This window comes from Topomyia yanbarensis, chromosome 2, assembly GCF_030247195.1.
Source record: "Topomyia yanbarensis strain Yona2022 chromosome 2, ASM3024719v1, whole genome shotgun sequence".
Lineage (NCBI taxonomy): Eukaryota > Metazoa > Arthropoda > Insecta > Diptera > Culicidae > Topomyia > Topomyia yanbarensis.
The window spans coordinates 432,634,544-432,662,415 of NC_080671.1; the positions used below are offsets into that span (position 1 = coordinate 432,634,544).

Genomic DNA, 27,872 nt, shown 5'->3' on the forward strand with positions numbered 1-27,872 from the left:
GTACAAATTATAAGCTTCTTACTCGAAAAAACAGAATTTTCGTGACTTTTTTAAATATATTAAGTATTGCATGAAACTCTTTAACCTCTCTTTATTGAAAGTTCAGAGAGCTTGTTAACCTAATGGGTTATTTGGCCGAATGCCGTTTGGCCAAATACCGTTTGGTCGAATGCCGTTTAACCGAATGCCGTTAGACCAAATGCCGTTAGACCAAATGTCGTTTAGCCAATGCCGTTTGGCCGAATGCCGTTTGGCCGAATGCCGTTTGGCCGAATGCCGTTTGGCCGAATGCCGTTTGGCCGAATGCCGTTTGGCCGAATGCCGTTTGGCCGAATGCCGTTTGGCCGAATGCCGTTTGGCCGAATGCCGATTGGCCGAATGCCGATTCTAAGAAGTGAGGCTGGTGTCCACTAAGAGGCTGATATCATTATTATATTGCTCCGGTCAAACCCAGCCTTATGCCGTGTGGCATCCCACAACAGAGTTTAAGGATTGATACACTGGACTCCTGTTCTCATGCCGTAAGAAGCGACAAATTCCTACATCTTTTTGAGTTGTCAATTATTTGTGCTAATTGGTGTTCTGGTAATTAGAATAAAGAACGCGTGCGTGAAATTGCTAGTGTTTCCGCCGTGGCAAGCACATATAATGCTCATTTTTGGCCGCTCAAAATTATTTCATGCTCTCGTCCCAAAAATAATCGATAGTCTGTTGTTTGTAGCCCCGGTTTGTTAACAGTTCTAATCTTTTTTACGATTTTTTTTTTTTGCTTCTCTGCTTCTTCTTTTTTTGCTAGTTTGTATTTCGTGAAAATAACATTTGAATAAAGTAAGTAAAATGCCAAAATATCCTGACTTCTGCGGTAGAGTCACCGGAAAACTGTAAGCTTGCTCATGAGTTTGCCCGCTTTTTTAAACTTTCTTCCTTCAACTACTTGCTCTTCCTTGAGTACTATGGCTCCTAATATTGAAAAATATACTTCACACCTTCCAGTCCCTTGTTGAATAAATGCCATTACGATAAGGGAAGAAAGTATGTGTATACATATTTTCTCACTATCCGTTACGATATTCCTTAAATGTATTTTAGGCACCTAATTAGTCTTAAGTCAATTTAAAATCGAATCCCAATCCCTACTAACATTTTCTCTCCTCTCGTGAAGTGCGCAGCAGTATATGCAGTCTCTAGCAAAAACAAGTGTCGTACTAACATTCCTTCTCTTTCCTGCTGTAATCTATGTTCGTGCCTGGCCGGCACGCCGGTATCGATCAATAAAAAGCTTGGGGTCAGCTGGAGCTGTACAGTGAAGACTGTTTTGTTACTCCCAGACATTATTATCTATTGCAATTTCAGCTAGTCCCGATCAATAACGGAGTAGCAACCAGCGCTGCTCGCACAAACTTAAGCTCAAGCTTAAAATAGGTTTGACTGATTTTCTCCGAAGGAAACGACAAAGTAAAGCTCATTTTAGCCATTTTATTTGTAACAATAAATTTATTATTGTCGCTGTGTTAAGTATTTTATATTTATCTGATTCATTTTATTTCTTTTATTCATTTTATTATTTTGATTTATATTGTTCATTCTACTCATTTTATTAATTAGATTACTTTTGTCCAGTTATTGTATATTTTCTTTGTTTTCACGTTATTCAATTTGTTAATTTTAATTATTTTTCTAAATATGAGAAACAACTATTAACTCTCTACTAAGGAGAACATTATATAGAATCACATGTGCCCGGTAAGGGCACAAAACCTATCACTAAATTTGTTTATGGAATTTGTGTTTCGACTTCGTCTCATCAGAATCCGACACGAAGTCGAAACGCAAATTCCATGACTTGAGGTTGCTTTCTACATTGTTGTGAAATTATCGATCAATTTTTAGAAAATTTATTTTAAAAAATCTAAAAAACATGCACAATTGAAAATCTTTGTACGAATAATAACAATATGTTCAAAATATATTGCTCTCAATGGAGAAAATCGAAAAATTTGTGAGGAGAACATAATTTAAAAGTCAATATTTCGAATCACATTTTATAAGAATATTGTCTTTTGTCTGATAATGCATACGAATGTTAGAAATAAGTTTCAATTTGTTGTTAGGAAAACTACTTCATTGTTGATAGCTTCTCCACGATGCAAATAATTCAAAAACATTTAATTCCACGTTTATATTGAAAAACATTTGATTATTGATAGTTCTTGGTGAAGAAATTTTCGATAAGAGCATTTTAATTTGAAATTACATTTAGAATCATAGTCTATAATAATATTACATGTTTGTATATCAATCGCAGTCCCTGCGAGGGCAATGGCAATATCCTTATAAAAATCTACTAAGGCGTTCAAAAAACGAGACAGAGACGAACAACAACACTATGTCTATACCATAATATGAAGCCAGCTGTTTGAATGCGACAGTGCTTTTACTCCAAAACTGTACACCAAGACCGGCACATTGGGAAGGCAGTATTGTATTGCTGCTGCAGATTCGGCTCGTGTGCGTTCGCTACGCCAGGTTGCTTTGCTTCATTTTCTTTGCAAGCAGAATGCTTCATAGATGAAGAAAGCTTTCTTGGATATGGTGTTTTCCCTTGCTTGCATGCAATGAAATTGTTTCGTTCATTCGCGAGTGAGAAGAAAATACTGGACTATTTTAAGAGATCTTTGAGTCGAGTGATAAAATAGTAGAAGGAAACTTGCTCTTCGCAAAGTGGAGGTTTTCGGAGTGAACCCGATTATCATCAACTGTATTTTCCAAACAACCTAAGGTCGTGTAGAAATTGATTAGCCAGATAATCAATTTCTGCACGACCTTAGGTTGTTTGGAATCTAGGGAGGTTTGAAATCAAGGTTAGAGATCTCAATATCTCAAACAATGATTTGGTCTAAAAACAGAATACACACCCCCTCCCCCTGAATACTAGTGTTGGCTAAAAATCTAAAATATGCTACCGAGAAAATAAACATCCCAACCGAAGTCTTAAACAATAGAGATTGGTCAAAATTGTTTTTGGATGTGTTTTTTTCTTGACGATGCTATGCAAAAGTCGATTTTAAACAGATCTTTTTCGTGGCAAACTTATTAAAAGGATCAAGATTGCTTACACGAAAAAGAATTATAGTTTGGCAAGGGATCTGTTTCTGTTGCAAGAAAATTTCGTGACGGATAAGGCTACAAATTTGGTAGTGCTCAAAATGGACCACCAGGATTAACAGATTCTACCTTTCGTTCAATCTCATGATGGTGTAGATATGTTTTCGCGAGATCTAACCAGTTGCCATTTTAGCAAGGACGTGTGACAATGGATCGACGGCAATGGAACACATATCGTCCTAAACGAGCTGAATTCCACCAAATTATTCCCAGTTTCGCTCAATAAACAAGCAATGAGCAATAATAAAGCACCATCAACACAAAAGAGCGAGAATTTCTTTGAAACATTTGTTTCTACGATTTTCATGAAAAATATGCTATTATCTTTGTTTTATTTTTAATTTTTCGATTGTATAAAATATATAGACATTTGAAAGGCCCCAATTTAATAGCGCATATAAAATGAATAATCTAAAAAACGAATACAATGAATAAAATTAATAAAAATAAAATACAAATCAGATTAAATGGATAAAACTAATAAAGTTGAATATGTGTTAAATTTGATCAAGCAAAATAAAATTAATAAAACTTTTTTTTATTAAAGAGATAAATTGTAGAAAAAATTATTTTAACCTTAAGGTCATTCACCTCTTCGTAGCAGAAGAATCTCTTTAAAATGTTTCTAACCCTGTGTGCGGGATTGGGATTCGAACCCAGGTGAGCTGCGAACAAGGCAAGCGATTTACCAACTACACTATGCCCGTTTCCATTAATAAAATTATTAAAGCATAACAAATAAATAAATCAGTTACATTTTCGAAGAAAATATAATGAATAGAACAAAAAAATATTGAATCATCAAATTTAAATAAAAAGTTAAGCCAGAGAAAATTATAAAATTGATTTCTGTTGGCAATGAGACATATAGGGTGATGAGCCTTTTTTTAATATACTAAGCAAGGTGCCTCACTAATTCGGTAATTTCTTGCCTTACAATCAATGAAATGCGTAAAAATTGACATGAACCGCTTTGCTTCGTTGTTAAGAACCAATGTAATAACACAAATGCGTTGAAAACAGTAAAATTCTCGTGTTTGAGCACAATGAAAACTCGAATCGAGTGCCCCTATTGTTGCGCTACCATTTGACTCAATGCGTTGAACAAAGATGGCAGACACTGCTCTAACCAACGGCTTCAAATGGGTAGGGTGATAATAGAACCATGGTGCAAATAGGCTCATCACCCTACCAATAATTCGCTGTGACTATGCCAAACCCTAACTTCTACCAGCAGAAGACAAAAGATTAATCTGTATGATTTCAAGCCAACCACTTCTAGTTTTCCGATCTAATGTTTACGATGCTTGGTCGCATTTGAATACCATGGCTAAATTTTTTGATACTTTCCCTACTTACTAATCTCTAGCTAATTGCATGTAGTCAAAACAAACCTAAAGAAACTTAAAACTATTCAATTTAAAGGGTTGATAAATGAATAAAACCGTCAGGATCTTCATCATCACCTTGGGATGAAACGAATTTCAGCAAAAAATTAAAATCTTTTTTCGATCTCAGTTCGAGTATTTATTTCAATCATCAAACATTGATTTCATTTTTGCTATCATTACATACTTTGCGAAATTTTTACATCTTAGAGAGTTTACAAGTTGATCACAAGGATAGCAGAAATAGTTTTCTTTTTGGTGTTATAGGGTATAGTTTAAGCACAACCAATCAACATCGAATTTTACATATTGAACCAAACCTTCATGGTTATCAGGTCATTTGATTTGTAGTAGTAGATGATCAAATCCAACTAAACTTATTTGAGAAGATCTGAAGAAAGAAGACAGAGAACCGTGACCGAAATAATATCTGGAACTAAATCTTTATAGCACAAGATCAGCTTTTAAAAATTGTAAAAACTTTTCGATTGTGTGTGGTAAAAACCCGGACCGGTGAAGAAAAATCCAATTTTAGACAATATAATACCATTTCATGTATAGACCAAACTTTCTAGTTATATTCTGCCGTTATTGTAACTTCTCTAAAGTGCGCATACAAATGTAGTGAATGCTGTGGTCTTAATCATATATCAAAACTATAAATATACAAGAATCGAAAACAATTTTATATATGGACTTAAATGAGTTTTTGTTACGGTTTTTTTGGTGGCAGTGTATTCATTCATAAATAGGCTTTGTGGTATGTACCTATTAACAGAATCAAAATAGGATAGGATGAGTGGAAATGAATCACGTCAAGTGGAAATGAATCAATGAATTGATCGAACGAAAATATAATAAACTTTTGTTGTGCTTTCCATCGATCCGCGTAAATTTGTTGCAAAAAAATTTCGTCTTTGCGCAACGAAAGCACAGATTGCTATCATACAGGTTACGCATGCAACCGCTAACAAACAGGGATACCACATTGAAACCTGTGTTTCGGTCAAAAATATTTTTTTACCATCTGTGATAACTGAAACAGGAAAAAAATCTATGATAAATTATCGAAAAGTCTGGGAAATTTTCATCAAAATGCCAAAAATCTGCCATCTGTACAAAAGAACCTGTAATCAAAAATTGTGCAAAAAATCTGTGACATTACAAAAAAATCTGTGAATATGGTAACCCTGCTGATGAATTAGATTTACCTACCTACACATTCGCCTCGAACATTGAACCCAAGCGCACAAAGCAAAATGAATCAACGCTGATGATGATGATGGGTAGAGCGAGAGAGACAACTAGTACCACGACACTATGTTAACCGTGTTTGCAAATGGTGCTCGAACGTACAGACGATTTTGTGTACGAAAAATTGTGTTTGAGATTGTACATAAAAGTGTGCTGGAAACGAGCACAACACAAAAGAAAGCATAGTGTTTGAACGGATAAGAAATAGCAGTCACGTGTTGGACGGTACTGGGTAGCGTACCTTCACAGCCAGTGTAACGGACTTCTAACTCAGCTACACTGGCTGTGAAAACACACAGCGCAGTGATCTGCTCCGCCTGCCGTTCAACAGGTAACTGAGCTTGTCCGACCAAATCCGTTCTTTAAATAGTCGATGATGACGTCATTCATAGAAGTGCAGCGCGCTAGGTACACAAATCTGTCGTGCCGGGAAGCGCTATCTTCTGTGTGTAAATGTGCGATATTTTGACTAGGTTGTGCATTATTTAAATGTTTAATACCATGATATCAAAAATCTTTGGGTTTATCTATTGAAATCTATTCTTAGAGGTATTTCGAGGCGATATGTGCAAAAAAATTATCGTGAGATTGCTGAATTATATGCGTTTAAAATTGGACAAATTTTCGTTACATACCATTTTTGTAGAATTTGCAAGGTACACCCTCATATCCAAAACAAAGATATAGTTCTACGTCAAAAAACGTGTCCATACAAATTATGAAGCCATGCTCTATTTTTTTAATAACTTCACCACGGCATCCTATCTTTTTGGTTTTGGCTACGGGGGGGAGGAACACATCTTACATCGTAGTGCTGCAGTTTAATGTACCGATCATAAAAGCGCGGCCCGGTGACGTATGGTTGAAAACTTACAAATTGGATTTAAGAAAAGATTCGCAATACTACCAAACAACTCTACGCTTCTGATGCTGATAACACATGATAACATTCACATGATAACAATGGGAGTAGGATGAAGTTGTCTTGGAGAAGGACTCCTAACAGAAGTACGACTAAAGACAATTGTCGATAAGTGAAAAATGGAAATACTCCCTTATCATTCAGGTCGCTTCCGGTAACTCCAGTTGAGACACAAAAAGTTCACCGGAAACACTTCGCCACGGATTATTCAAAGTAAACTGTATTTATCAGGACAGCACACAGCATTGTAAGTTCGGACCCTTTCGAATAAAAAATCGCGAGCAAATTCTACCGTTTCTAATGGCGTTTTCGTTTTTTCTTGGTGCTACACCGGTGTAGTGCAAAGAAAGAGATAGACTGATTACACCCAAGTTTGAATGAGTGTATCACCGACTACACCGGTGTAGTGCACTGTCAAAAACGAATATGCCATAATACAATTATCTGAGAAGCAACATTGACACAAAAATTACGCACCGAATATTTTTCCGTGCGCCTGCTAGCGTAGCTTACTTCGATCTCTTTAAAAATAAAATAATGATGTTTTGAAAAATGCCACAACTTTTTTTTAGTACATTTTTTCCGAAGAAGAATTTAATTCATGCAACTCATTTTCTAACGGTTTTGTTGTACAAAATACAATTCTCGAACAATTTTTTTTAGATGTTATGCATGCCGGTTTGGAAAAATTGCTCTTGAATCCAAATGGTTCGAGTAAGTACAGCCGCAAAATAAAACGGAATTTTGACTGGCTCTAGTTAATATCCAGATCCAGTGGAGCTGTTCCTATTGTGGTCTAATTCCCATGGAGATTTATAAATCGAACACAATTGCAAAGTTTCGTTCGAATCAAGGATGGTTAAGTTGTATGATCTACTGCTTTTCCCTATATTACCAAAACCTAACTTTTCAAAAACTATTCGAAATTTTTTGCATTACTTCTGTATATAATTTCAACAAAATACTGCAAATATACATTATTTCGTTCAATACAAATTTTTAAACCAGGCCAGTATATTGAAAAATTAAACCCAGTTCACATCAAAACTGCGTTGTGACATGATGGTAAGTCTTCCCGCAATCTAATAATTCTTCCCCCGACCAACCGACACAATACTAGATACGTACACACAACAAACACTGCATTTACATGACTATCAATTTTTAACTGTTGTTGTTAGTACTCGCTTCACGCGAGAGTGTGAGCATTCCGCGGCCATCAATCGACAACGCTGGCTAGCGGTGCACCGCGCTGCTGTTGTGTGGTACGTTTGTTTCCCCCCATCCCATCCTAGCCCCATCGACATCGGCCAAGAGTTCGAAGGCCATTCCGAACATCGATGAGGCCTCCTCTAAGTCTATTATTGGTTCATGTTTAAGTGCTTCACTCCAATGGCAGTGAATTTCTTGCTTCGTGGAAGGTATTGTGTTAAAACCACGTGCCAACTTACCTTGCCGTAGTAACCAGATCCGGTGGCGGTACGTACTTACCTACTAACAAAACACTAACACTCGCGGGGGGTATTAGAACACGTCTCACTATGAAAGTGGTAGTAAAGTTGTAATCTGATAGTTACACAGTTTAGTCTAATCTGTGGCAGGGAAGTTTCTCACCAACAAAATAAATTGATAATTGGATAATCGCTGAACGCCGAACACAACACACACACAATAGCCGGAGTCCGATGACTATAGTCGAGCTAAACGCGTCCGTTCATCCCAAACACACTGAAAATGGTTGGTTTGCCGGCGCGCGTTTGCCGGTACTACTCACTTGGTACCTATAAGAGAATCACGGTCGCTGAGCTTCGCGAGAAATGAAACGGAATAGGGTTACTGTGCCCTAATTCATCTTAGCACCTCTATTCATCTCACCCATTTGAACACATTAGTTAGAGCAGTGTCAGCTATCTCTGTTCAACGCATTAGCTCATATGGTAGGATGAAAAAGGATTCGTCGTATTCAACTTTTCACTTCACTCAAACGCGAATATTTTATATTTTCCAAACTAGATCTTTTATGGAACTGTTTCTTAGGAACGAAGCAAAGATGTTAATACATATATAAGCGTAATCCAATCACTGTAAGCCGAGTAATCAGCGAAATAGTGTGACAACCTCACTAATGAGATGAATAAGGGCTCGTCTACCCTATGTTGTATAATTTAACAACAAACTCGTCATCGAGCGTTTCTTTCGCACATAATGTATACGAACAAAAAACGGCGTCTGTCTCGGAGGAATTGATAAAATGCTGTTCGAATTACTATCGGCCATTGTGGTTCAATTATGTACCACTTGCTTCCGCCAGAAAAAATTAATTTAGAGTCAAAATTGTGGATATATTAGAAAATATTCAATTTTAGAGTATAGTTTATATAGTGATAATAGAATATTCCAATAGTCATTACCTAAATCAATTTTTTTCTGCAAGCCCGAGGCTGCTAGAGCAGCTCTTAAGGTTGTTTGGAACTAGGAATCAGTATGAATTGGGTCAATTGGCACGTTCCACCATGAGCAACACATCGATTTTTGGTCGAAAATTCAGTACTTATAAACTGTTCCCGCAATTTTTGAATAGTACAAGGCGTTTGGGTCTCATCCCGAAAGACGGTTTTGGTTCAAATGCCTCATCAGTAAACATGAACTTCTGCGTTTACTACCGAGACATCACTTGGTACCAGTTAGTTGTTTTAGTAAAGGAGGAGGAGGAGAAGATTAGTGTTTCAGCGTGAAAAAATAAAAAAAATTGAAAATTCGAAATTTGGGTGCAGCCAATTCATCAAAACTTTTGTGCACTGTAATGTATCATTTCATAACATCCTTTAATTTTTCTATGCAAAATTATCGACAAGCGACTCGGTGACGAAGCTTTTTGTAGAACGTCTATGGAAACCCTCGATTTATGGTGTTAGCCGCTATTCACAAACTATTTAACCAATTTATTTCAAACTTTGCCTACACATTCTATGTATAAAATGCCTAACCCCTACGTTGAGTTTTTGAGATAAGTTTTTATTTAAGAGGGTTACGATTCTACGCTCAAATTTTCTCAGGGTCTCTAAGGCACGGCAATCATTACATTTGCCGTATATGGGTTTGGTATCGTTTCAAATTTGCACTCCAGTGTGGATTGGAAAAACGGAGTCAAGTAACAACTATACTGCGACATTCTACTGATTTCTCGGTTTATCCCCGTTATTACCGGATAGATTTCTGGAAACTATGAGATTTTGGTTCTCGTCAAGCTCTGGTAACGTGACCGATGCATTACAGCTCTTGTAAGGAGGGGATAAATGAAAAGTCAGAGATGAGTCGTAAGGTAGAGTTTGAGGATCAGCAGTGAGAAACGAAAAGCAAGAGTTGAGAAGTTTAAAATGAGAAGTGAGAAGCGATTAAAGAAATTTTTATGAGAGTGAGCTATGCGAAAGTTAGTAAAAATAAATTAGCTAAAAGAGATGAAGAAAGAAATAAGAAGCGATCTTAAGGTAGAGATAGCTTTAATTGGGGGTGGGCGTAGCGTAGTTGGCAAATCGATTGCCTTGTACGCAGTGCACTTGGGTTCTCCCGACCCCGCACATAGGGTTAGAGATGTTTCTAACCAGAAGAGGCCTTAAGGTTAAAACCTCTATAATCGAAATAAAAAAAAAGCTTTAATTGGATTGAGATACTGTAAAGGTCTTTTTTCATAACCCTCTTGGAGTATTTTAGACTGACTAAATGGGGACATTGTTTTGTTCTTTTTTTAATGAACCGAAGCTGATGAAATATTCCTCTTTAGTCCCTAGACATAGCATCATAACCCTTCCTGATTATTTAGCACAAAATGATATATTACTATTGGCATATTTTTCATCTTTAAGATAAACAAAATGCTCAAAAGCCTAAGCTTGTGCGACCACCCCTAGTTGTTACTCCGTTAATGATCAGGACTAGCTGAAATTGCACAGAGAATCAATAGATGATAATGCAAGGGAGTGACAAATAATCCTCCTCCTCATAATCCCAAGTTGTTTGTTGATTAATGCCGGCGCCGGTCGGAATGTTAGTCCGACACAGTGGCGTTGACAGAAATTTGGTTGGGATTTAACATGAGTTTGATAAATTATTGAAAATTCAGAAACCAAAGTAGTCTAAGACATGTTGTCCCAGACTACAAACAAGGAGAATTAACATGGAACAGTTTTCATACCTGTATTGATTATTTTTTTTGTATAATATGTCAATGAGGTTAAAGAATGCGATCTTTTAAAGTTGGATAAATGTTCGAAAAAAAAATCAACGTTCAAGATCACATAATTTAAAAATCCTCAACTTTGAAGGTTTGACAACTTCGAGAAGTTTTCCAATATAAAACAGCGCATACTTTGATATAAACATTTTAGTAATTAATTCTCATAGAGGTAATTATGGAGAAATAACTTTTCAAAAATAGTAAGAGACTTGGCGGCTTCAGCAAAGTTATTGATAATGTCATTTTAAACAATTTTGTTGGAAATATTAAGGCTACATGAATGTAGCGCATCGAGATATAAAACAACATGGTATATATCTACTTAGTGGAGAAAAATTTAGGCAAAAACTATTTTTTCTGCACTAAGGAGAAAATTGTTTAAAACCATTATTGCGGATTGACACCACAAAGCCTATGAATGAATTAGTTATGGAATTTGCATTTCGACAGACTTCTCATCAGAATCCGACACCAACTTAGTGACAGCAAGGTTGTATAATTTTCATTCGCCTGAATGCGAAATGAACTCATCTGCCGAATGGATTCAGGTGCTAGATTTATCGGAAGGCAATACTTGAAAGAACCATAGCACAGATTGAACACGAGAGCCGAAATCAGTTCAGCTCGAGGGAGTGAGAGCTTCGGGAGAGAGAGTATAAACAAACTCACAGCATAAGTTCATTCATATGCCATTCTCCTCAATACATTTTCATTTAGGCTGTGAGTCCACACTCGCACGAATTTTCGGAGTCTAGAACAGAGTTAAAAATATTCAAATTCATTGAATGAAAATTGATCATATTCAGCCGCATTCATTTTCAATATTCAGTGACGCAGCTGAAAACGTCAAACGAACAAACCGCCCATTCATCCATATAGATTTTCATTCGTCTTCGATTATTACACGAAGCGACCGTGCAGCAACGAATTAAACGCATCAAAGTAGGCCCTGGCACAATGTAAGCGATGATGATTGTTGTTTCATATGCTTTACCGGCATTTGAAAACATTTTCCTAGATAATTACTGAAATGAATATATTGTACGATATTCAACTGAATGAATAAGGCTGGATATGTGAATGAATATTTTTTCTATTCACCGCGAGTCGCGTCAGGTTCATTTTCAGGCATCAAAAAAGAACTTCGATTATTTTTAACTCTGGTCTAGAATCATGAGAATGAAATTCGCAATAATTGAGTGAATCGCATTCGCATGAATGGCGTCCTTGAGCGCCATTTCGATGCCGGTGCTGCTGCTATTCTTGTGCGCGTTGGTTGTAGATCCTAATTGATTCGGAATACTGCTAGTGGCTGGTGCCTATAATGTGTTCTGCCTCCGTTCCCTGAGTAGGAAGGAACTGATTTTGGTGGGCGGCTGTTGTCTCCAGGAATTGAAATACTGCGTGCAAAATTACCCGATATACTAAATGAAAGCGCGCACTTCTGTCGTGAAATGGAGCACCGTGTTCAAGGCATACTAATAACATAAATCATAAATTAATTTGGTGAAAAAAACATCGCATGGAGATAAATGGCTTGTACATTAAGGAGTTACACCACTGCACAGTGGCTCAAAATAGCGTTTTGAGGTACTTAATTGTGTCAATTGGAGTCAAAACTGTTCGTGTTATCGATTTCACATATGCTACAATGTTTGTGTATGTAAAAAGCGCCATCTTTTGGCAATTTTACTTTTGAAAAAAGTTGATCATAGTAGGCTATAGAAAATTTAACTTTTGAACCGAAAGAGATAGCGCTTAGCAGTCTTCGACAAAGTTGTAGAGGAGAGTATTTTTTATTAATTTTGTAGAAGACATGTTGTCTCTGTCACTCACAGTAATTGAGTTATGAGAATTTTTCTATGATGAGCTCCTTCAATCCTTATTTTTGCTTATAACATTTTTGTTAATGATTTTTCGCGTTAACAATGTTCGAAAGTATTTTTCATCATTACAAAACACACAACTTTTTCGAAGATACTAAATAGCTGTGAATGCTGTGTAAAGACTTATGGCTGATTTTGATTTTATTTTAGCCTGTTTTCGAACCCGTGTAACTTTACTATCGGCAAAAATTGTAATTATACTATCAATTATTCTAATAGAAATAAGTTCCACCTACAAAACGAAGTTAAACCGTTTGTCCATAGTCACCCGTTCAGAAGTTGTACCCTGTCGTAAGCTTTATGTCTGGCCGTTTGAAGACTCACGTATGGCTCACTGAACGAGTAGGCGCTAGTGTTCAAAGACGCTTTCGCTTGTTTTACTGAGTGGCGCGCACTCTGTGTACTAGCGCGTCTGCCGGAAGGTTCACACAAATATTTTCGAAGCCTACTATGATCAACTTTTTTCAAAAGTAAAATTGCCAAAAGATGGCGCTTTTTACATACACAAACATTGTAGAATATGTGAAATCGCCAACAAGAACCGTTTTGACTCCAATGAATTAAGTACCTCAAAACACTATTTTGAGCCACTGTGCACTGTGGAGCGCGAAAAAAGAGGCATATTTCGGGAATTTTTCGTGGCGCAATAAATAGATGAATTGAGTTCTTATTAAATGGGATTCATCATGTCATAAGCAATGAATATCAAAAAATAATTCGAGTAATTTCATCACAAGTTTTCAGTACACTCGAAGTGTACATAAGAGACGTTACAGCAGAATTGAATTTTTAAATATTTATATATTGCTTTCGTCTTCCATTGTTTGGGATATCATCACATACAAAACATACAGAAGCATACAAAGTATATATACTTCCCATCCACGATCTCTATCTAAGAAAAGCGTCTCGTATGGAGCACAAATTAGCCAAAGCGACAATTGGGTAATCAAAATTGTGTTTCTCGCGAAAACTTGATTTTTCTGCGGTAGTATTTTTTTGCAAAGTCGTTCTGTAAAAAAAGTCTTTAAATATACCCAGTAAAGATCAGTCGGAAATGAGCCGGCTGGTTCTAATTCATACTCTTACACAACCGATTCAAGTTGTGTCACTGGAGCCGGAATACGAATTAGAACCAGCCAGCATTCCGGCTCATTTTCCGGTTAAACATAACTGGGTAGAGTTATGGAGTATAAACTTCTTTGGGAGAGGTCATTTTTTCTTTTGGATGCAAATAAGGTAAAGTACACGAGTCGGTTGTCACGGTAAAGATGGACACGTCTATTATTACCAGGACACATGTTAGTGAACTCGGGTGATCCGTAGTTATACTGCCTAAGCTCGACCCTCATTAACAGAAGACAAAGATTAAGCACGTACGATATTAAGCCTGTTCTAATGACCCTGCCACTTCTAGTTTTCCGATCTGTTTACTTCACATCCTTGCTCTCACTTGAGTACTATGGCTCTAATTTTCATAACTTTCCCTACCCAGTAATCTCTAGCTAATTGAATGTCGTTAAAATGTTAAAAAAATAAATTATAACCTTTACTTCATCCATAGAAAATTATATTATTGTATTTGAAAGTGCCACATTTCCAAGAATCTAGCCTTCATTGTTCGTTTCAGGGTTTGAAATTTTCACTTTCGTAAACAAAGATATGGACGATATGCCTACTATGAAAAAGATGTGCCTTAGACTGCTTGTTATGAAAACGAACTTTAATTTTAAACTCTGATTGTTTGCCATGAAAATCAAAGTCTTTCGGCTACAGTTGCAGATTCCCTGCCAGATCAACAATTTACCGTAAATACTATACGCAAAAACAAATTTATATTTCTTGGGAACATCTCAGGGATCCCTGGCAATATAAAACTTCTGTTCCGGAGGCTATTTGAAATGCAAGTAGATACACGTTTCATTGTCCATAAGTATGCATTATGGTGACAATGATTTATATGAAAAAAAAATTTCGCAGCCTACACCCCCTAGAGTCGTTCCAAATCATGAAAAAATGACACTGTCCAAATTTGAGCGAAATCGGTTAACCCTAACCCCTCCCCCAAAGAGCTTAAAGTTTGTATGGGATTTTTGGCCAAAATGTATGGGGAAACACTCGCAGTTCACAAAATCGCCACTAGAGGTCGCTGTAGACTTCCGATCACTGACGTAGGAAGGAGTTAAGCTTTTGAAGATATGCTGAACAAGTTTGTCAAAGACTGCAAGACAATCCAACCAACCGTTAAAGAGTTATTAACGTTTAAAGTTGGATACTGCTGCTTAACATTCGCAAAGGGCGTACTCCGCTTATCTCATGTATGTGAACCACGAGTGAAGGTGGGACAAAGTTAGGAAAAACTCACATATCTCTGAAACGATGAGAGATAGAAAGCTATGATGTTCCACAAAGTTGTAGAGGAATAAATGGACTTTTTGGTTTCACTGGAAAGTTTCAGGATTTCTCCGCAAGGTGGCGGTAGTGAGCCAAACAATTTAAAGGGAATACTCCTATCTGTATAACGGTAAGAGATGGAGCATTTGAATGTTCTACAAAGTTGTAGAGAAGCAAAAAATATTTTCTTTTCTGATTTGAATAATGCAGAATTCTATCGCATGGTGGCGCCAGTGATTAAAATTAATTCAAGGTAATACTCCTATCCATACAATGGCAAGAGATAGTGCAATCTGATGTTCTGCGAAGCTATATAGTATTTCAAAGGCTTTCGTGTCTCGTTGTAAAAATAGAATTTAGGCCGCTTAGTGGTGCAAACAGCATATAGTATGAATATCTTTTAATATACCTTTTGAACGTTTTCTATTTTTTTCGAATTTTTTCTCCTATTTCTTGTGCAGAGATTCTTTTATTATACATAACATGTTACAAAGTTTTCTTAAGACTATCATGCTATGATAAAACCTGTATTCTTAAATTTCTTCGTAACCCCATTTATATTTCTCCTGTTGCATTCATTTATATAGCATTTTTAATTTTTTTAACTAACTGTTGACTAACTTTAAGAGCGCTCTTGTCTCAGAGATGTCGTGTATAGTGCCGCGCGTCAGTGCTCGTGTATTACCTCTCGCAGAAGAAGCGTACACAATGCGCTGTGAATCCAGTTAGACTGGCATTGGTTGCACGATTACAGGGCTGATAATTTGGTGATAGGTGAGAGCTACTAGGGTCATTCGAATGCCAATTAGTGACTTTTTCATGAAATCTGGCCTCACTTATAACTTAGAAATAGGCTGCTCGAAATATATTCTGTTTTCTTACGCGGACTACAGGGCTTAAGTACTATATTGTGCTAGAATATTGTCAGCCTGGGATAAATACCTAAGTAGGTTACAATCCAATTCGCGCTGTGCTTCTATTATATTCAGCATCCTCTTTTTTTGCAAATAAGCAAAGCGTGCATGCCAATTGGGCTAACTGCCCACCAGATCACCACATCACCAGATATTTGAATTTTGCTTTTGCAGATCTTCCAGAATGGGTGGATCGTCTCGACGGCTGGGTATTTTATGCGGTTCATCGCGCATGTTGCTCGCTATCGCCGGAGGAATATAGTGTATGTTGTTGTCGTCGGTTCTCGTTGGTCGCCTCAAGGCGTGCCATGTGCTGCGAACCCAATTCAAATGATATTGGTTATACGAGAACAGGACTGATATTTTGGTAGTAGGCAAAGGATACTACGCCCATTTGAAGACCCGATGGTCAATTTTTCGTCGTATCTGATACCACACAAAACTTCCAAACTGAACAATTCAAATCAATACTTTGGAATTGTAGTCCATGTGAGGTCATAGAAATAAGGATTACCATTCCACAGTGGTCCAGAATGTAAATTTAGCAAGAATTTTGAGATTTTTCTAAATCTAAACAACTTAGCCTTAATAAGTCTTTGGAGAAGTTTTCGTAGTTTGTGGGTTTCTTCTTTTTCTTAAAAAAACAGATAGGGTAATTGTACCAAGATCAAAAAAATAACTTTTTAATTATTCCAGCTAGAGCCAAAAAACCTTCAACGAAGTTGTAGAGCGACAAATCTTGGAAAAGTTTGCTGAAGACATGTGAGCTCTACCTATCATACTTTTCATTTAACAACTTATACTTTTATTTAAAAATTGAAGGTTAGGGTGTTTCTTAGTGTTTATCAGAAAAACTGTTTTAGTCAAATAACTTTTGCGGTATTGATTTAAAAGTGAAGTTGTCTGCAGACAACTTTAAGATTGTTTTAAGGAAAATAACTTGTTTCGTGGCAACTATTTATATCTGTTTCATGGCAACTATTATATCTAACTATTTTTGCTGATGAGTTATGAAAACAACAATAACAATATCACTCATTGGGGCAAACAAATAATAATTCTTTTTAAAGTAAAACTAAGGTCATTACTAGAGTTATAATTGAGCAAAAAATAACGAATGCGTTATTTTCTAAAAGTTCATAAAGTTGATTACAAAAATTCTATTTTTGATATTATAAGTTGTTATATCTTTTGAATAATAGAACCTAGCGTTTTAATGTGGGTGGTTCTATTTTTTTTTAAATCTTGAAATTAACTTTTAAATGGTTCGAGATAGAGCTTCGTAGAAAATAAAATTTTAAAAAACTTGGTCGAAGACACTGGAACTCCACGTCGTGTATTTTCCATTTTACAAGAAATTTACCAAAAAATAGGATGTTTCTTAACAAATGGTTTTCTTTATATAACTTTTGCAGTTTTAATTTTTCATAAAGATCAGGTAAGAAAAACTTTTAGATATTTTGAAGGAGAGCATTTTGTCTCAATGTACCGAACCTCTAGCATCTCTCGTTCGAAAGTTATATATACTTTTTACTAAAAATAAACTCTTTTATGAGTAAATATTGCAAGACGTAAAAAATATTGTATTTGCCATTTTTTCCGATCTATACTACAAAGCATGCTATATCATATGACAACAACGGTATTTAATGTTAAGTGTCCTAATCGAAGATAATGCTATATGAAAAAGTTAAATTTTTTTTATAAAAAAGTTCTCATACCTTTCAAACGACAAATTTTTGGTAGTTGGAGTTTTAAAGAAAATTATGCACCTTAAAATAATCTTGTACCCCTGTCCATAGGGTACTTTAGTGTAAAATGAAAACTTTTTATAGAAATAAAACCGTTTTTAAGGAACACCTTATAGCTTACATTTGGATTTGTTGGGCAATGGAAAGTATAAAAGCTAGAGCTTGCGTGTTTTCAGCAAATTTGGCTAAAATGTGTTGTTCTACAACTTCATCGATAATAGTCAAGCTCTATTTCGAACCGTTCAAAAGTTTCATTTTAAATATTGCTAAAGTTAGAACCACCCTAGCTTCTGTTTAAAGCAAAATGAAGGGCTTGTAAAGTACAACAACTTTGCTAAACATATTGTAAGGCTAAATCATTTAATTTTAGCAAAAAGATAAAATTCCTGCTAAATTTACATTCTGGAGCCATGTCCATTCCAAAGTACTAAGTAACTCAACAGTGACATTATTTCTAGGACCCCAAAGTAAGCCAATAAAAGTGTACTTTTTCGAAAATTGTACCGCGGCGGAACCCATTACACTATGAAGTGCTGTTCGGTTTTTGTCGTGGCTAACGACTTATCATTCAATATACGGGCCCTTTTCAAAATTTCGGGATGAAAGTCGTGTAAGGTTTGGAACGCTCATATCTTTTCATATCATACTGCATGGAATTAATCAATTTTCGGAATTTGTCGAAAATAAGTTCAACAATGTTGTATAAAATTTTGAGGTATGTATGACATGCATTAATAACGAAAACCTGTTTTGAAAAATCTTTCGAAAAAAACTACTTGGAAATGGGGAAAAGTTTCAGCTCATCTCGGTCAGAGCCTTCAATATGATGCACCAACCGGACACTGAAATGATGAGAAATTTTAAATGTAGGTCCGCTACAGTTTTATTTCAATTTTTTGTGTAGAGCTGTTTAGAGCGTACAGGGTTCTCCAAGGGCTGTACAATACCGGGAAAAAAATATTTGTGAACTGTACACGGCTGGTGGATTAATCAATTTGTGTCGTTACCTACTACTAGCAGAGGAAATTATTTTCATTTCTGATAGTTAGAGAGTAGCATGCACGACGAAAAACTGGATTTTAAACACCCGCCCGTAACCAGTTCGTGATTCTTTACTGCTAACTTCATGCACCGAGCCGAAAAAACGGATTTTACAACACCCAACTAAAACCAGTTCGTGATTGGTTACCGCTAATTTCGTGCACCGAACCACACATCTTGAACAAAATAATTGTAATTTTAGTCGATTTCTATTAGTCGACCTAGTTGAATAACCGGAGACTACATTTCAACATTTTTCCTGCATTCGTGAATTTTTTTTCCTAATACATCGCTGTTTTAGGCTTTTAAAATTTTATTAAAAAATTCTCATCTACAAAACAAACATAAAAAAGGAATTGTAAAGGTATGAGAAAAATTAATTACGATCAATTTAAAAAAAAAATAAAGACAATCGGTTGAGTGGTATTTCAGGAATCGTGATCACGGGAAAACCATTTTTTTTAAATCGGTATTTCGAGATAATCGAGTTTGAAATTACCACTGCGCTTGGTAGACGAAGCACGCTTGGAAGCGCTATAACTTTCGATCTATTTCTCGGATCTCTATAAAATTTGGAAAAATATTCTCAAGGAGTTGTACTTTCAGATAAAGTAATAAAAAATTCAATTTTTTGAAAAATAAAAAAGTATGTAACCCCTTAAGCTTCATACACACAGTATATATGCGTCGTTATTCCAATTTTAATAACGAGACACGAAAGCCTTTGAAATACTGTATAACTTCGCAGAACATCAGATTGCACTAGCTCTTACCATTGTATGGATAGGAGTATTACCTTGAATTAATTTTTATCACTGGCGCCACCATGTGGTAGAATTCTGCATTTTTCAAATGAGAAAAGAAAATATTTTTTGCTTCTCTACAACTTTGTAGAACATCCAAATGCTCCATCTCTTACCGTTGTACAGATAGGAGTATTCCCTTTAAATTGCTTGGCTCACTACCGCCACCTTGCGGAGAAATCCTGAAACTTTCTAGTGAAACCAAAAAGTCCTTTTATTCCTCTACAACTTTGTGGAACATCATAACTTTCTATCTCTTATCGTTTCAGAGATATATGATTCACTCGTGGTTCACATACATGAGATAAGCGGAGTACGCCCTTTGCGAATGTTAAGCAGCAGTATCCAACTTTAAACGTTAATAACTCTTTAACGGTTGGTTGGATTGTCTTGCAGTCTTCGACAAACTTATTCAGCATATCTTCAAAAGCTTAACTCCTTCCTACGTCAGTGATCGGAAGTCTACAGCGACCTCTAGTGGCGATTTTGTGAACTGCGAGTGTTTCCCCATACATTTTGGCCAAAAATCCCATACAAACTTTAAGCTTTTTGGGGGATGGGTTAGAGTTAACCGATTTCGCTCAAATTTGGACAGTGTCATTTTTTCATGATTTGGAACAACGCTAGGGGGTGTAGATTAGTGATTTCAAAAATGGTCGTTTTATTGTCACCCTAGTATGCATCCGTTGATTTGGTCAGCACATACAGCTTTCCGGGCCGCATTTTTGCCGTACTGTTTTGCTTTATGATCAGGCTCCGAAACTCCGAATGCGCCTATTTTGAACTGTGCAGCACACGGTTTGTTCAACACAGCAACGTCCGACGTCTTGATTACACCTTCCGGGAAACAATGTTCCTTGAAATGTTTCAGAACTGTGGTATTTTGCTTTTTTTAATTCCCGTGCGATCCATGTACCCGACCCTATCGTGATTTCATTACTTTTGGACAGAATTAATTTGCTCCTTTTTTACATCGCGTGGCAATTCGCGAAAACGCCAACCTTGTCAAAAAAATTTGCACAGGATTTCAAGATAAAAACTTTGTGAACGGATTGCTGTCAAAAGCTTCTATAACCGACCACTAGGACCACTTCACCGGTCAAAAACAGTGAACCGATTTTAAATATGCAGAGTTTTATAGTTCAATCCAAATGAAAAGAAAACGCAGAACGGGGACAGCCATAGCGTAGTTGGTAAATTGATTGCCTTGTACGCAGCTCACTTGGGTTCTATTCCCAACCCCGCACATAGGGTTAGAGTTTTCCAAAAGAGATTTAGCTAACCCGAAACAGGCGAATGATCTCAAGGTGAAAACCTCTACAATCAAAATAAAAAAAACGTATGTAAAACGTATGTAACAACCCTGAAAATGTTAACACAACTGCTTGGATTTATAGTACTAGGTCACTAAAAGCCATTCAAAGGCTCTTTGACTGCTCTGTCGGAAGTAATTCCAAATTCAGAATAAAAGTCACATCGGTTACTCGGAGATGGCTTGACCACTTTCACCATCATAGACGGTTCCGGAAATGCCCCGGAAAAGTGGCCAACTATTGAAATTAACAAACTCACATTATCCGATTTCCAGAAATTTAATCCCAAATGAAAGGTTTATTTTCCCCATAGACATCTATAAAATTTAGTACAGATCGCTTATATGGTTCCGGAACTATAGACTGAACCGTCCGGTCGCATATAAAATCCCCCTATAAGCCGGAACTCAAATACGATCCAGATTTCCTGACTGTCGTCAAACGTTCCTCGAACACTTCTTTTACCTTTGATGGCAGTAAGTGTGGCCACCTTGACGATTTCACGAACTCGAAGTGTAAGTAGTTTAGATTTTCGCGATGTACGAAAATGAAAACAACCCGTAGTTGCTACTGACAACAATTACCTAATCTAGGTAGACTCCCTATATAAAATAACCGAAAAACATGACATTGCCAAATTAACCAAATTGTCCTGGGTATACACCACCATTCCTCAATAGCTTCCGTAAAAACAATAAATCGGAATCCATTATCACAACTTATTTTCAAAACACAACGAGCACACCGGTACGAATAGATTAAATAAAGATTCCCAACCTCGTCCAGTTTATTGACTAGGTATTACCAGAGTGTATGTAAGGAGAGTGAAGACAACTGTCATGATTATCCGTCAGTGATATTCCAAACGAACAAACGACCTGTCAAAATACATGAATTTGACTCGTTTGGAATGACACTGACAAATAATAATTGTTCCAATTTTGACAGTGTCGTCACTCTCCTTATATGCACTCAGGGTATTACTATACACAGGCCGTTGGCTGGTAAATACCATATAAATTCAGTCCGCTTCAGTACTCGCACGCGAGGCAGGCGGCGGCGTTGTGGTGACGACAGTGGAGCGCAATGACGCGAACGACACACATGAGGCATCGTCAGCCGGTCATCCCCTCGCATATGCTGTGTTTCTGAATACGCGCTATCATCCGTGCTGTGGGCCACATTACTAAAACATACGACGTTTTTCTCGACGACTGTGCCACACGCCTGTACACAAACAGCATGCACACAAACTGTTGGTTATCTGGTTCATCTAAATAGAAAATTCACACCTAAAGACATTGGCGTCCGATGGAAAGATGGACGCCAAACTCAAGCAATGAGATAGGTTCGACATCAAAACTGTATTTCGAATCATCAGTCAACCTGCTAATGGGTAAACAAAGAGAAAGAGAACTTCGCCGTACACTGTATTGTCCTTGAGAATGTCTGACATAATAAAAAATAGTAGGCCATTTTTAGCTTCAGTTTTTGGGAAATGCATGAAAGTCCTATTATGAAAGGATCAGACTTTCATGATAGGATTCAAGACCTTTTCGTTCCAATGCGACAGAATTCTAAAAGTGTGCAAAAGCTGATCAGGCGTTTTACATTCACAACAATGAGAATTTACATAACCTCACCGACTCAACGCCGATACAACCAGTTTCGTCAAGACTCAATACAGGTCACGACCACTACACCGTACTACCGAACGGAGCCCCGAACCGACCGGTCACCAATGATTAGAACTAGCGAAGATATTATAGGTATCGCTCGGAATATTTACTGCCATCTCATTACTGCCTAGCAGTGAAAATGATGTGGCATAACTCAACACTTACCTTCGATTTTACTGTGTTGTTTTTTTTTGCTATGCAACAAACGCCAGATCTTTTTTGCAAACGCACATGCATATGCGGCCACAATTAGACTGCTGAACGCTAGTATAACAATAACATTGGAGAGAAGCAAAAAACGTGTCCGCGTTATACGTCATTCGAACATGTTCTTCTACTTTTGTGTTTAAAAATGGCGTCCAGACGCCCCTGGAGTACATTTCGAATAGCACGCGGCTTTGTTTCGGACTATCGAACCGTTTGGCGAGTAGGCGTTGTTTTATTTTCAAAACGACATTAGGAAACGTCATTTGAGAAAATGTGTTGCTCTACAATATACAAACAAATATTACTACATTTGGTTGTTCGTAAAAAGAATCGTAGTGATCATTTCGTCGTTCCCAATCCATCTAGCAAATGACTAACAAATCACAGCAGTTAGCTTCCGAGGCCGGCGACATATTTTTTCAAACAATGCTCACCCTCTTACCGCATAACAACCGGGCAATACCGCAGGAGCTTAGGCAACAAAAATAGCGTGGTCACACGTCCATACATCTTGTAACTCAATGAACTGCTGAACCACATTTCGTCCCCTGGCACCATCCGACTTCAATTCTAACATCTCACGAGTCTGACAACTCTGCGTCACTTCGCAGGCAACTTCGAATTGCGTCAAAAATACACGCCTTTGCGACGAAGCTGCCATCAGCCATGTTGGGGCGGACAAAGCCAACACGAACTATCGACGCAGTTAACCAAAAAAAAGAAAACAACTAGATAACAGGAAATAAACAATTGTTTGTCTCTGTCACAACTTTTTCGCGATGACGGTCACATCACGGCAGAGAATGAGGTCTACCGCTGGTTGCCGCAAGTTTGTCAGGTTAGGTGTCAATCTCTAGGCGAAACCGAACGAATGTGGGCTGTACACACGGTACACTATGAGTGATGATCCCTGCCAGACGGTGCATGATTTTCGTGACAATTGTTTGTCACTTGTGTACGACCAATCACGCTACGGAACGGTTCTAATAATAACCTACTCACTGCCAAATCTAAGGCCGATGCAGCGTGATCGATTCATCGCTACTCCGAGCCGCCGCTGCCGTCGCCGGCGCGTCGGTATGTGTGAAATGTGAAAAGCACATCACTGAAATGCGACAACAGAAAATCCCACTTCAACACAACATTACTAGCAGTAATCAGTAATCGTAGTAGTCGCCCGTCGTAGTACCGCCGCGCATTCCACCCAACCAAACAACTCGAAACTCACGTGAGCGAATACCAACATCGTCATGCGGTTGGGTTTTCACGCGCATTCCACCAGTTGGTGAGTTCCCGGGTGAGGGCGAAAATATCGATACATTTCACGATGAAACCAAGGTTACCATAGCAACCGCGCGATTATGCGAATGCAGTTTTTCGTCGTACGTCGTAGTCACTCACCGCCACATGTGCCGTTAAGGAGAAGCGCAAATGAAAACGAAATGCAAGCGTGTGGTCGTGCGTTCGCTGCCGCCTCGGGTTGTGTAGGAACATGTAGAAATACTGTAGGTGAGTTGTCGCTTACTTGCGGTGTTGTTTTCTTTTTTGTCCTTCTTATTGTAAACAAATCCTAACGGTAACTCACGGGTTGCCACATACACTGGCTGGTTGGTTGTGTGCGAAATTCGTTGCATGTGGCACACCAAACACAACTAACCATCCGGACAAATAACCTCCAACGCATTCGAATCCGAAACTTTACATACACTAACGAAGGCAGGTTCGGAAAGTGTGCTGACATAGAAGTACTAAATTAATTGTTTTTGATATGTTTCAATTAGTTTAAAACGCATATCTCTAGTTTCGTGTTTGCTAATGCCTTGAATACTCAAGTTTGACCAATGTTCAGATTTTTCTAGTAATTTGTCTCATCAATATTCAAACTTTACTATGATATCAAGCACTAATAAAATAGATTGAAGGAATGACGCCAAAGTACTGATCTCAAATCAACAAGCGTCTCAAGGGTAGTATAGTGCGCTCTATAAAAAAACGATAATTTAAATATCTCGTTTTTGGTATTAGGTTTTTACTGAAACAGTTAACCTCACTTTTCTTGACAGTTCGCTTGTACTGTTTACATGGACTTAGAAAAATTTGTGGACGACTAGATTCGCTCGAAGCAAATCGTAAAGAATTTTTCTAAGTCCATGTAAACAGTACAAACTGTCAAAAATGAACACTCAGTTCATTTGTGACGTCACCGTAAAGTATTCAATTGAATACTTCACGGTGACGTCACAAATGAACTGTGTGTTCATTTTTGACAGTTCGCTTGTGCTGTTTGCATGGATTTAGAAACATTCTTTATGATTTGCTTCGAGCGAATCTAGTCGTCCACAAATTTTTCTAAGTCCATGTAAACAGTACAAGCGTCAGAAAAGTGAGGTTTACTGTGTCTGTAAAGAACTTAATTACTTTTTACCGAATTCTATACATGATCGATCGAACTCGAAGATTACCTTCAAAAAGAAAGAAAACTCTTAATACAGTCGTGATTCGCTAGTTGGACACTATTTAACTGGACCGCTTTTTAGTTGGACCTCCACTAGCTGGACCATTGTCCAACTAGAAAGCATCTGAATGCCAAAATCTCATGTCAAATTTACTTTGACAATCTATCAATCTTTTACTCTACTAACGTCTTCTTTGGAGAGTTTTTGACATTTGTCAGTCAGTCCAACCTAACCCAGCCAAAAATAGGCAAATAGCTGGCTAACGAGGGGCTATTTGCCAACTCGGATGCGCTAATTGCCCTCCAATTTGCCAGCAAATTGCTGGCAACTAGGGGGCTATTTCAAATGTAAACATTTGGGCGATTTGCCGCCGTCATTTTTGTGGCGCCCTACCCGCCTTTGAATCGCCCACGGAACGCACCATCTAATCGCCCTTAATTGCCTAATATGAAAATACTTATTTTCGGATTCATTGTCTACTCACATAAACTTATCAGTATACTAGGTAATCATCACCAAACTATAGGAAGAATCAATGGTGAAATTGGTACTGCACACCTAATCTGACTTTCATTAGGACTTTAGGTCAGAGATCTTGTTCCACTATACTTTCACACTTTTCCACAATTTCCCACATTCGTGAGCTAAATGAAGTGCACCAGACAAACAAAGTACAATTGAGAATACACCAATTGTTTAAAAAACAATTTTAAGCTTAGGCTAAACATGAACCGCCATGTTAGAAAAACGCGAAAAACAACCAAGTCCATTTCAGCCGTTAGAAAATTTGTCTAAGTATTGAAATTGCCTTTAAATCGCATTCGCAAATTGCATTTGTTCCTTGGGGCAATTAGCACAGGCGAGGCACTCTTGAAGAGTTGCTTAAAACTTAAATTGTACTTGTAGCGTGCTATAAAACTTAAAATGCTACTTGGGACTAACCTTTCTATTAACACTTAAATTAAATTAATTTTTATGTGAGAAGGGTGTGCCGTTTAATTTTTAATAATCGTGCAATAAACAATGCAAACAGTGGTGAAACGTCGGGTTTACTGAAATGCGAGTTACCCAGCAAAATAAATACTCTTGTGTATTACTAACTTTGTGGATATTTAGAAATGTACACACAGTAGCAATAGAACTAATGCTGCTAAATCACACATTAGTCAATCAATCATATGGAGATCCATCCATGTTGGCTTCCAATTTTCGCACTTAGGTTAAGTTCACACGACGAACGTGAGGGTGCAACCAGCAGCAGCATTTTAGTCGCATTCTATGTGTACCATTCAATGCCAATGCAAGTTTGAAAACGACGCGACGATACAGCGAACAAACATCACTAGGCAATCACGGAAAGCGACTAAAACGTTGCGACTGGTTGAATTTTTATGTCAATATTCTTTCTGTTCTTTATGGAAAAAAAGAGAGAGCTGACCCGAAATCAGGGACCAAAGAAAGAAAAAAAGAATCAATTAATAGAAATCTACTTAAGAGCGCCTTTTCTTTTGCAACATATAAACCCTTAAGTATACCAATTAATTGGTATACGAATTGGACAAGGGTTCGCCAAATTTTGGAAGAAGTCTATAAAATAACCCCTTGAAAATTGCCTAAAAATTGTTGTAGTTCGATGCAATAAAAAATCCCCAAAAATGAAATGTACTTATTAATGTGAAACACAGTGAATAATACATACAATAAAGACCCATTTTTATCAGTCTCATGGTGTATTTTAGGCTGACAAAATGGGGACATTGACTAAATCGGGCAATTTTTTTTCTTTATAATAAACTGAAGCTGTTAAAATATTCTTCCCGTCCCTTGATGTAGTCTGATAACTATTTCTGATTATTATGAACTTTTTATTTTAGCATATTTCCATCTTCATGATAAGGAAAACATGCTCAAGAAAGGATTTACTCGAATTCAGTCTTGTTCGTCTGCTAGAGCCCATCAAATATATGTTCATATTTGGCTGATAAAATCGGGGTTTCAATGTATTATAATAGATATTCAGCATTCGAAGAAGTTTCTTGTGAACGAGTGTAGAACGACTCTGTTTCTACTTAATTGAAGTCAGCGGCGTAGCCAGAAATTCGGTTTGGTGGGGGTTTGGTGAAAATCGATCTTACTGTCCAAACGGCATAATTCCGAAACCGTAATTTTTGAAGTTTTAAAATTATGCAGAATTATTTTTTCAGAAAATAGTCACAGAGCTCGTGTCTTTAGCGAATTTGTTCAGACTTTATTGTAGTCATGATTCATGAATATTAACCTGAGAAAATTCACCATAAATACTTCTTGGACGATATACCGTCAAAATTATTTTATCAAATGATGCGCTGTTTAACGTTTGTAAAATTCATCGAAGATGCTAAACCTCCGGAATTGGCGGTTTCAAAATGATGCTATCTTGACCTTAAATTACTGTTTTTGAACATTTGACCTATACATATAATTGG

General features: G+C 37.2%; 1 protein-coding gene across 4 annotated transcripts in view; it reads right to left on the minus strand.

Moving 5' to 3' along the window:
* Window positions 1-27,872, minus strand: part of LOC131685485 (serine-rich adhesin for platelets) — a 248,995-nt gene that overhangs the window by 194,524 nt on the left and 26,599 nt on the right. Inside the window, exon 1 of one of the 4 annotated variants that reach the window (XM_058969224.1) lies at window positions 8,181-8,359. The exons of the other annotated variants lie outside the window; for them this stretch is intronic. The gene's annotated coding sequence lies outside the window, so the exon portion shown is untranslated. Of the gene's footprint in view, window positions 1-8,180; window positions 8,360-27,872 lie in introns of those variants that run through there. 4 annotated transcript variants of the gene reach the window in all.